The 11,558-nt window shown below is 41.0% G+C and overlaps 1 long non-coding RNA gene across 2 annotated transcripts; it reads left to right on the forward strand.

Annotated features, from left to right (window-relative positions):
- Window positions 1-268: 268 nt before the first annotated feature.
- LOC122760560 lies at window positions 269-10,156 on the forward strand. Of its 2 annotated transcripts, XR_006358437.1 has the most exons (6): window positions 269-345; window positions 1,684-2,108; window positions 5,918-6,073; window positions 6,242-6,373; window positions 8,367-8,473; window positions 8,574-10,156. It is a non-coding gene; the product is annotated as an uncharacterized LOC122760560 (long non-coding RNA). The 2 variants fall into 2 exon arrangements; XR_006358438.1 differs by lacking the exon at window positions 6,242-6,373.
- Window positions 10,157-11,558: the final 1,402 nt, after the last annotated feature.

Consider the following 11,558-nt stretch of genomic DNA (forward strand, 5'->3'; position numbering starts at 1 on the left):
AATATATTTGGGGCATTTTTGTCTGGAGCGTCAGAAACAACTCTGATCCTCAGCCTGTTCAGGGCCATAGCTCCGGCTGTGATTGGCCAATCTGGGTGATTGACAGCTCGATTTAATCATTAAAGCCAATAGGATCAAGCTACGGTCTCCGTGTGCACGTAGCTCCCTCCGTTCGTTCGTCAGAAGGACGCAAATGTGTATGACGTAGTTTGACGGACATTCGCCCTTCTCTAATCAAAACAAGCTAATGGCTAGGAGGCCCCCAAAGCATGCTGGGAAGTCTAGTTCTCCGTTAGAAGCGGATTTGTTCCGGTGGAAAAAAGGTTGTTTTGCTCAACAACAAAGGTAAGACAACATTTCTGGTTGTATTTCTTGAAAGTGAGTAGTTGTTTTGCTCTTATTTTGCGTCTGGATCCGTGAGTTTTGGTCGTAGAGTGATATAAATGGTACCGTTGGAATCTGTGGAGTCTCTACTATGTTGTTGTTTTTTTCAACATGACAGAGCTGATTCTCAGGTGCTGCTTTTAAATGTAGTCTGTGTTTAGTTGAACATAGGAAGGGTTTTATGAGCTTTTAGCCGAGTTTCTGAGCCTTCTGTGGGTATGCAGCATGTCAATATTGATCACAGGTAAATGGGCCTTGGATTAATGTGCGACGTGGTGCGTTTTTGCCCCCAGTACTGGGGTCTACTGGGAAATTAGTAGTAAAGGGATAGGGTGAAATGTAAGGGCTAACTAGCCTTTCAAACACTTCAAAAAACACTCCTCCTTATGAAGGAAATAACGTCTTCATAAAGCTAAGATTGGTTAGCATGTTGTATAGCTAGCTTTGGTAAATGCGACTTGTTTGCAGTCTTTTTGGTTATATATCATACACTAGAATTCCCGCGCAATGAAGACATTCTCCGCTTTAGGGGGTGTCCCATTTCGCAGGGCTAGATTTTACTCACTGCCCCTACTCAGTTGACTCAGGGCAAGGGGCAAAATGAGAAATAGGATTGGGCCCATTTGTAAAAGGAGCGGGAGGTTTTATGTGGCTCTTGTGAGGTTGCCAGGTTTCCAAAAACATCACACAAACCCCTATAGAAACAAACCCACAAAGTACAGCATGATAATGATTCAGCTTTGTACGTGTTAAGTGGATTCTGTTGAATTTGGCTCAGTGCTTCTCCATGTTCTCAGTCCCAGAAGTTATGATGCAGCTTGTTGTAGCTTATCACAGAGTTGTATAACTAGGTGGTTGTCAGTTCATGGGGTGTAGTGTTATGACTACATGGAGACAGATGTGTGTGATTTTCTACCAGGTGCTTGGAGTTGACATGTGATGCCAAAAGTCTTGAGGACTCACAAACTCAACTTCACTGCCAAAACAGTCCAGGGGGTTCGAATGTCTACGGCTTCCAAAAAATCAACAATCTCTGCCAGTTCAGCTGCAGCTTTAAAAGCCCAAAGAGCTTTAATGCTGTAATTACGCAGCAAAATCAACATTCTTGTTTTTATTTTTAATAAAAACAAAGTTGAACATGAGAGTTTGTATTGTGGACTTGAAATTAGAGTCGGTTAAAAAATGTTTTTGTTAATCCTGGCTGGTTGATCTTCAATCATCTGTCTCCTGGTTCATTTCAGAAGTCCTATTCCACCCACTGATTTACTGTCCATGTGTTCTTCTTCTTCTTCTTTACAGAAGCAGGGAACCACTTGGCCACATGCTTCACAAGCGCTGGAAGTGTATCAGACGCTCTGCATGGGGTCTGATTCGCACAATACCACTCACACATTCATAACAAACATTCAGTGTGTGCGGATTGTGCACATGACTGTCTGTGTGTCTTCTAGTTTGTCTAAAATGGTTCCTGCTGAGTCTACATCTTTGTCCAACTGTGTGTGTGTGTGTGAGCTGTGGCGAGTGGACCATACCATTGGAGTCAGCCTGGTCCAGCTGGCTGGAGCTGAAGGAGTGAGCCACACACATGCTGAACTGTGACCTTAAGAGCGACAGAAGTAGAGAAGAGAAGAGAGCAAGGGAAGGAAATAGGAAAAGGAAATGGAGTTGCCCACTGGCTTTCCTAAGTTAAAAGTTTCCTGACAGTGAGGTTCTGCATATCACAGGTAAGATCATGTGTTTTAAATGTTTGTTTCCTGCTGGATGAAGACAGTATATCTACTGTAAATGACTTTCTCTTTTGATGTTGATCAGATAATGTGCTGCAGCTTTTGATTTAATATCCAACCTAATTAGTGTTAAATATTAAAAATGTAAATAATCTGTTAGTGTCATTTTTAACACAAATTCCTATCAGGACCAAATAGACTCTGGAATAGTGTTACAGTTAAAGCTGTAGTATACATTTAAAGCTTTCCAGTATAAATGAACGTGTGTATCATTCAAACCACTGACACAGATCAATCAGCTCCGCATTACTCATAATAGAACATAATTGGGTTGAATCCCTGTCTGTCTTTACAGTGTGTATAGTAAAAGTACAGTATATACAGCCTCTATTTACATTTACAAGAGAACTGTGGTGTTCCAGCCCCTAAAGCCTGTAAAGGCCTCACACAGAGAAAGACACACACACACACACACACATACACACACAAAATGTCTTTTTGGTGTTTGTTTAATATGGCATTTCACTGAGAGAACTGTATGTCCTGCTCCTATCTTTATAAGGGCAAAGCTGAAACACACGCTAAAAGCAAAGCATCACATTTGCAATTACACTCTCACTTCTTACCCTACATACACACTCACACACACACAGTACACACACTACACACACTTGTTAGTCCTTTGCCAGCAGCGACTGTTGCCTGCTGGCACAGCGCAGAGTTAATGTTGCCCTAAGTGAGAAAGAGCATCTGCTTCATCTTTGTTTTTTACCCAACCGCTCGACTCGTCTGAACTCAATACCGCCCTCCTTCACTCGTCCAAAAAAAACGCACACATGCTGACACAGACACACTCACACACACACACAGCCGTTAAAACACACATGCACACTCTCACATATTAGGCCTGGCACCAGTACTGGAATCTCGTCTGTCTGTCCGTCTTTGATGGTGAGAAACGTAGGGAGACGCGACGAAAGAACAGATTTAGACTTTTGTGTTTTTGGCATAAGTACGCCGGCTCTTCAAAGGACAAATCCCTGCTCACCAATGGCCTAGAGTTGTCACAGTGGAGGTAATAAATATTGGAAAACTACTCAGATCTCACACACAGTTGACTCAGTCAGTTTGTCTCCACAGGACACCATGGCTCGCTTTTCCACTAATCCTGAGCCGTTTCTAAATTCAACTCATAAACATATTGTGTCAAACACTGATATACACAACAGACTGCTGGCTGCAGATGCAGTGTACAATATTTTACACTTAAAAGAGGGGACGCTTTTATGTTTATGTGTAAAATATCATTGTAAGAGCTGAACTGGACGTGATTGAAGTGTAATGGTGAACTAGAAACATGTCACACTGGACTTGAACAAATGTTTTGGTTAGTATTTGTTTTTTATTGTACTATAATTCAACAATAAAAACAGATAATGACCAAAAATGTGTCAAAATCCAGTTTGGTCATCCAGAAACTCTACTTGATTTAGGCAATTTAGTCAGTCTTGCCGTGCCATACCATTGTTGGATGCACAGCCTTTAAATCCATTTGAGCTGTGTCCTTTCTAAACTCAACTTTGTGCTAGAACATTTGCATAATATGATTTGATTGGCTGGAGATGATGCTTGGAAAGTTCAATATTTATCAGTGTCTGCGACGTGCGAGCAAATGGTTCTCTTAAGGCAACGAGAGCGAGAAAAAACCTTTACACTGAGAAGGAGCCAGACAGAAAGCAAATGTGTACTGAAGCATAAACAAACGAGCGCCTCTGCTTTTGCATATGGAAGTGAAAACACATGTTCATCTCAACAAAAAAAAGAAGAAGGACTGCATTTAAATTTGAAGATGCTGCCGTTCCTCAGCGGCTCTCACGCCAGACAAAGATAGACAGAAGGGGGTGACCCAGAGAAACAGGGAGAGGAGGGGAGATAACGCTGCTGGTTCTTTGGTTTCTGCAGAAGCCACGGTCATGCCTGAGAGACTTCAGGTCACAGAAGGACTCATCGGTACAAACCTGGGAGACGATGTGACGTGGAAGCGCTTGATCCTGTTGAGGCACACGGAGTCAAACTGATTACAGCGCATTCATGTGAACTTTGCTGCTCTAACACTCGAATGAAAAGACCTCATTGTTCATCGGCAGCATCCAAAACAGTGCAACATGCCAAAACTGAAAGGGCATCCCAACAGTTTTAGTGCTTAAGTTTCTGTGAAAAACAATAAACAATCCAAGCTTACAGCTCATATCGTCTCGTGCTGGCAAACACTGGCGAGGCCGTGACTCACAATGGAACACGTCACAGGCTTAAGCTGAAACAAGCTGCGTGGCATTACAGGGATATTACAAGTTACATTTTAATGCAAATTCCGCTGGCAAAATGTTTGTTGAATCTATTTATACTGAAGGACTGACCTATGTTTACGTCAAACTCTCTAATCCTCATGCTCGGGGAGTGTGAAGGGTGGTGGTGGTGGTAGTGGTGGGGTGGGAGGGGGGGCTTCTTTTTCTTGTGGCTTCAACTCGCTCGCCAAAATTGTTGTTGAGATTTTACTCCCATTTATATGGAACTTCTGTAGAAAAACTGCTGAGTACGTCCTTCAAATTCTCTTAACACGACGGCCACATCAATCCCGCAATATTTATTTTACTGGGGAGCTGGATTTGTATGTAACCCGAGACGGTGACATTCCCTTGAGCACTATCATTTTCATTTCTAATGTGAAATATGTACAGCTGTATATTTCACTTTATATGATGCAGGACGCTCCGTCTGCTACTGGAGAGGCTTTAGAGAAACTCACTGATAATTAAATCACAGAAATGAAATGAGCCTGGTCTCAGAAAAACGTGGCTACGAATTTAGCATTTGTATATTCCGTACAAAATTGTTTCCTGATGTGACTACAGTTTGAAGTCGAGACCAAACGTCTGTGTTTTTAATTTTAGTGTTTTATTTAATGGTGTTTTTAGCACAGCTCTACTATTAGGCTTACTGAATCTAAATCATCACCACTTTTTCTTCCTTATTTTTACCAAAAAAGCGAAAAGTAGTTAAAACACTATCATGCTGCTGCACAGGTTATCATTTTAAATTTTCCACAAATTAAATTTTTCTCAATCAGATCCAGTGATTTTGAGCAGCATTGGAGCAACATTGAGTATCACATCGGCTCATCACCTAATTAGTTCCTTGATTTCAGTTCAGAAACATGAGCACACATGTATGTGTTCTTTGCAGAAATGTATAACATATGACAGGGTTGCTTTTCTAGATAAGAAGAGCTCATTAAAGATGTAAAATACTGTATTAAAGTAAAATAATCTGCAATTACAGTGCTGATAATCTGACTCCATGCTCAGCTCAGACTCTGAGTCTAACATTAATACTGCAGATTTGTAGCATCATAAGTCATAATAAAGATCATGTTCTGATTTACTCCTAAATCCTCTTTTTGTTAATAATAATATTTATCATCCGTGTGATTTATTCAGTCCTTTTTAAAAGTGTCTGGCTCAATGAGGTCATTTGTTTGGTTTTAATAACGCCAGTGTTTTTCTTGGGTCAGATTGTCGGGGAACAAATTGCTTTGTAATCACCTCAACACATGGAAAGTCGAGATGATGGCGGAGGGAGCGCGGCGCGGCGCTGCATCACAGCTGACCCAGTGTGTGCAGCGCGGCGAGTCTCCCCCGCCCGCCCCGCCCCGCCCCCTGGCACTCACACCGCTCCGTACATCAGTATTAGCACAGCTCTGTTTTCTTTGCTAAGCAAAACATGTCACTTCATTTGCCCCATTTTAGGCCCTAATCACGGTGACGGGCAGCAGAGACGGAGAGGCTCTGTGACAACAAGCAGCTTCGAGTGAACTGCACGACGACAAGCGGAGGCCCTGCACGCTTTGAGCTCGAGCCGTCTTCACATCCAACACATACAGCGATGGACGCGGCCCTAATTTAGTGAGTGTTATGAGGAGTTGTGTAAATAACTGAAGAAATGTCCATGCACTTTGTACCATACCGGAGAGGAGAAGGTTGCCAAAACAAAGACAGAGACTAACATTTTTATTAAAGGGAACATGTTGAGCCCATTCTTTTGAACAATGCTCCATAAATGTGCATTCACAGAGCAGCACAAACAGTGAAAGCAGTCTTCAGGAAAGAGGCAGGCAGCAGACGGGAGCCTGTGCGGCCATTCAAACCCTCACTTTGTGGCTGTGGGCCGAGAACAGCCTGCAGTACATTTCCATAACAGGAAAGGTCAGTGTTGTGGCTCCAGCAGCTTTAGAAACACTCGCACAATCCTTTCTGGGAGCTCTCTGCTCCAGCGCTCTACCTGTTGACTGGACTCCATTTATTGCTAGAGTCTAATGTTACATGCTGTATTGTATATCATCACCCGCGTAGAGTGTACTATAACATACACGTTGCTAATCGTTCTTCAGGGATTGTGTCTTGCTGTACGGAGAAACAAGGTTTTTATTTCCATACTTCAGAATATAAAATATAGAGCTGCATTGCATTAAAATGTCTAGAAACATGACAAATGTTGGATATTTTGTTTCGTGGTGTACGTGGTGTTTACAGCGCTCTTTAAAATATACAGAAATCTGTATTTCGTTGCTGCAAAACTCAGATGAGGGTGAGGAAGGAAATATTCAGTGTCACTGCAGTAGTAGTTAGGTCTTATGTTGTTTTTTGTCACTTATGCATCAGACATTACATACTGTGCATTTAACTATGTAATTTGTATTTTTCTGTGTACTTTAAATCTTTTTTTATTCGATTTTTTGTGCCTTAAAAATGCAAACTTTTTGCTTTTTTGTACTGATTTATGTGTATTTTTTAAGTTTGCTTAGCTCTACAGCCAAAGTTAGTGTTTACTTCATAGAGGTTCAAACTTTGCATGGAAAACATGATCATTTTTTATTAAACGGGGCTCACATTTATAGGTTGAAATACCCAGCAGTATAAGAAGCAGTTAAAATTATAGCTCTACGCTGATACAACATTAAAATGTGCTTATTCATTATCATCTATTGATACATATAATAATAAAACTCTCACTTGACCTTTTTTTTTAAACTTTTATGATACCTTGGCGTACACTGCTCCATATTTTAATTAGGCAATTTTAATTTTATAGCCAAATATTAATAAAGTATATTAATATAGCGCTATTACCATAATTAGTCAAAGTTAGAAAGGAGCCAAGAAAGTGTGTGTATGTGTGTGTGTATGTGTGTGCTCTGACGCACAGTGTTTGAAGTTGTGTTCCATACAAAACAACAGTAGAGGAAGTTGAAACAGCTTCTGGTCTTTCTCTTGGACCAGGCCTCTTGGCCTCTGGGGGCCCATAGGAATAAAAGTCTCCTTAAGCGCAGCCTCATATACCTCAACACCTGCAGCACACAAAAGCCCTCTGTGAGCGAAGCAGTCACTCAAAAGTCAGAAACGCTCACAAATGTCAAGGAAACGGAGGATATTGGGAAACAGAAGAATTTCTTTGCCCGTGAGAAAGTCTTCAGTGAAACAAAAATCTGAATTCTAACAGTTGACACTTATCTTGACAATCCAGCTGTGGCCATGTTTGGTTATTAACATGGATCTCTCTGTTCAAGACTCTGACAACACAACACTTTTTCTCCAGAACTCCGGAAAGAGCGCGGTTTTGTCTTTTGTTTGTCAGGTTTGTTGGTGAAACAAATGTCACCGAATGCATTTATGAGGTAACATAGAGCACTGTTTCCCAACCCTGGTCCTCAGGGAGATGTTGATGTTGCCCTGCTCCAACACACCTGATTCAGATGAACAGCTCCAGTTACCAGGCCTCTGCAGAGCTTGTTGACGAGCTGACCGTGGGGAAACACTGACATAGAGAGGAGGCGTTTACACGATGGAGAGCTCTATGAGCTGAGACTGACTTATAACTCGTACATATGACATGTGCTTGTCAAGGACGGGTGTACTGTCTGATACTGAAAGAGCTTAAAAATATTGTATGTTCTATTTGTTCATTACAGAAATCAATAAAACCCCTTCCTTTCATATACATGTGCAGCACATCATAGCAAAGTAAAGCACTGATCTACCTGATCCACGGTATTGTTGTTTCCTCAGAACTGAGACTGAAACAATATTGACTTAAAAAGACATAACATGTAATAGACATCATTATCAGACACAATTATCTCCAGCAATAACAATCCCTCTCTCTCTCTCTCTCTGAGAACATGTTTGTTGTGTTTTTCAGAGGTTCCTCCCTGGAAAGATGGGCAGTGCCACAGCTCCACCCACTGAACACCGCCACGTCTCAACTTGTGGGTGTGGGAGCATCGTATTGAAGCCTGTCGGGACCAGGTAAGGCTGAGGTCTGAGGTCTGAGGTTTGCCTCCTCTCTGTGGGTGAAATCCACCTCTGGCATCCAAGCATCTCTTGACTGTGCTCTTTTTTGTCTCAGACGTGGACAGATCCCCTCGTCAGAGGGCGGGAGCAGAAACAGAGAGGGCGGTGGGTAGAAGTATGCATAATCTGCCGCACGGAAAGATTTTAATAACATTTAGTTTAACCTCATTAATTTAAGAAACTGTTATGACAGTGGTGGAGTCCAGTGAGTAATTTCTCTGTCTGGACAAGCAGACTCACAAGTCCATTTACCTAATTAAAAAAACAAACCAGCAGTCGCTGTGACTCTCATGTTTACTGCTCTGTGATGGAGGGGGATAAAATACAAGCAGCAGTAGAAATGCAAATACTGTAGCAGGCAGAAGCTGGAGGGAAAGAGGCAGAGGACAAAGAAAGGAGACGGAGATAAAGAGATAAAATGATGACGGTTATTGATGGAGCTTTTCATGCATTTAAGTAAGTGCATGTGCAACATAGATGTCCACTGTGCTTTGTTTATTATTGTGCCGCATTTGCATTTAAACTAAATCTACCAATTCAGTTGCACGCTTAAAGCTTAAATGTATATATTATGTTATACACAGTTTAATCATTGTCTGCTGTTTATAAACCGTATATTAGAGCGACAGTTCAATTACATTTCTAATAATGCTTGTTTATTCAGTTCTTTTATATTTGACACAAGGGTTATTGATATTTAGTATTTTTCCCCAGGGATCAATAAAGTATTTTTAATTCTGATTTTATATAATTTGTTGTCCCAAAACGACGAGACGAGTTGTAAGTAGTTCATAAAATGTATCATAAAAAGTCATTTTTTTTGCTTGCCAAATAGTGAGCTCACGTGCATCAGCATTGCCAAGCCTCAGATCTCGTAGCATCCTTTTCCATCCATTTACACCTGTCACCACCAAGTTATCATGACACTGTTGAAGGTCCGGTGTGTAAGAATTAGAGACGTCTCGGTGTGAAACGACAACCGCAAGACAACTTTGCTCACATGTGCCTTCCCCACTAAACCGTGGCCTTCGCCTACCAGAGAGGATGTTGGTGTTCCGCATTTGCATAGCAAGCTTTCATGTAGAATATGAAACACACACTCTGGCTGCTTTATCTGATCGGGCTGCTGTAGAAATATTGCCAGGTCGTAAGACCTACTCTAGGCCTGTGTGACGCTCCAGCTTAAAATAAGGCAACATTTGTTTTTCCTGCCAATAAACCGTCCTACATGCTACTCACGGGACCTTTAACACTTTATATAATGAGCAAATTAATATATATAGATAATATATTATACTCTGCTATAGCAGATAAGTTCTATATAAGTTATAATTGTTGCCATTTTTGAATAGGAGTGAGCGGTTCGTAAGATTAACCCTTTAACACCGAGCGTTTCGCCGCCGACGTGTTTGCACAAGCGCACGTTGCATCGCCGTAGTTACGCGACAGTTTGTGCTATCCGAAAAATTCCAGCGGTTTCTAAAAGCTGCAAAAGTTGCACGTCAAAGCCAGCGGGTGGTTATTACAGTTATTACGGTCATTTCATTCGCGCTGTTTCAATGAAGCTGGAGAATGGAGAGTGGGAACACATCCATTTTTTTTCCATTTTTTGGCCTGTTTTTGCACATTGAGAGACAAAGAAACATTCAGAGACTAAAAAAAATTAATTTTATACCGTTCAAATTTCAAATTCAACATCTGTTAAAAAAAAACGTTTTGTTTTTCTTCATTTTAAATTGTTAAAACAGTATTTTAACATGCAGTAAATAACTGCCAGATACTGGAAGTTATTCTGGAAAAATGGCCAAAAGCACTTAGTTACAGGATATATTATTGTCCTTTTATGGTTACAATAAGCAGATTAAAGATGATAAGATGGCCCTTCTCAGAATGTCAAACTAGTCCTTTAATATGTTTAAAATTAGATTGTTACGAGTGGACGTTGAAAATCATATTAAGTCTTATAAATAAAACGTTTTTGTTACAATAACTTTAATTTAAATTTTATGATTAGTTTAGGATCTCATGAAGGAACAGGCAAAGGGCTAGAAAGAATAAACAGGAAGAGGAAGAGGAGGAGGAGGAGCATCAACATCCACATGCAGAAGTGGACTGAAAAGAGATGTGTGGCAAGGACGGGAAACTGCGGAGGGACAGCGCGAGAGAGAGAGAAGGTGAAGAGAAGGAGGAAAGTGAGATGAGGCCATGCAGTGAGGTGGAGGAGGGAGGACAGCGCGAGATGACGCAGCAGTGAGTACAGCAGAGGAGATGATCTGAGCTCGTCTCTGTTCCGGTAAGAAGCCCACAGCATCAGCTGATGACTCACCTGCCGTAAGACTGATTCACCCACAGTCTGAGATCATCAGGTTTAATCTCACCCCCCAACAGATAAAACAACACACACACACACTATATTGACATACTTATCCATTAGAACAACATCGATCCACCATTATAAAATCGTCTTTGCTAAACATTAGCGGTCTTAATTGATGAATGATGGATAATAAAAGCTTCTCCTAATTTTCCATATAATGCTGACATCTGTTTTCATTTAGATCAGGGGTGTCAAACGTAAGGTCCAAGGGCCAGAACCAGCCCACCAGGGGGTCCAATCTGGCCCAAAGGATGTGAAATACTACATTTTTATATATTGTGCCTTTGTAGATCATCCACTGTGATCTTTACGTTGTAATGCACATGTGTAAGTGGTGACGTTAGGCCTAATATTGTTGAAAATCCACTTATTTTTCTCAAGAAATGTCACGTTTTTGTAAGAAAGATACTTCACTTCATGTAAAACAAAGGGGGAAACATTCAGTTTTATTGTTGTTTATAGGTTATTATGCTATTATATTGCTGCTCTAAACCACTTGAGATCAAATGGTGCTGTATGTGGCCCTCTGCCAGATTAATACTTTTGCACAGATGCTTCTATTGGCTGTTCTACAAATTTGCAGTGCATACAATTGCTGCTCCTGCAGGTGTAACGACTATTTAGAGTCTAAAAGAATGTTGGACAAAGAAAACTCAATGAAAC

The sequence above is a fragment of the Solea senegalensis genome, unplaced genomic scaffold, assembly GCF_019176455.1.
Source record: "Solea senegalensis isolate Sse05_10M unplaced genomic scaffold, IFAPA_SoseM_1 scf7180000013752, whole genome shotgun sequence".
Lineage (NCBI taxonomy): Eukaryota > Metazoa > Chordata > Actinopteri > Pleuronectiformes > Soleidae > Solea > Solea senegalensis.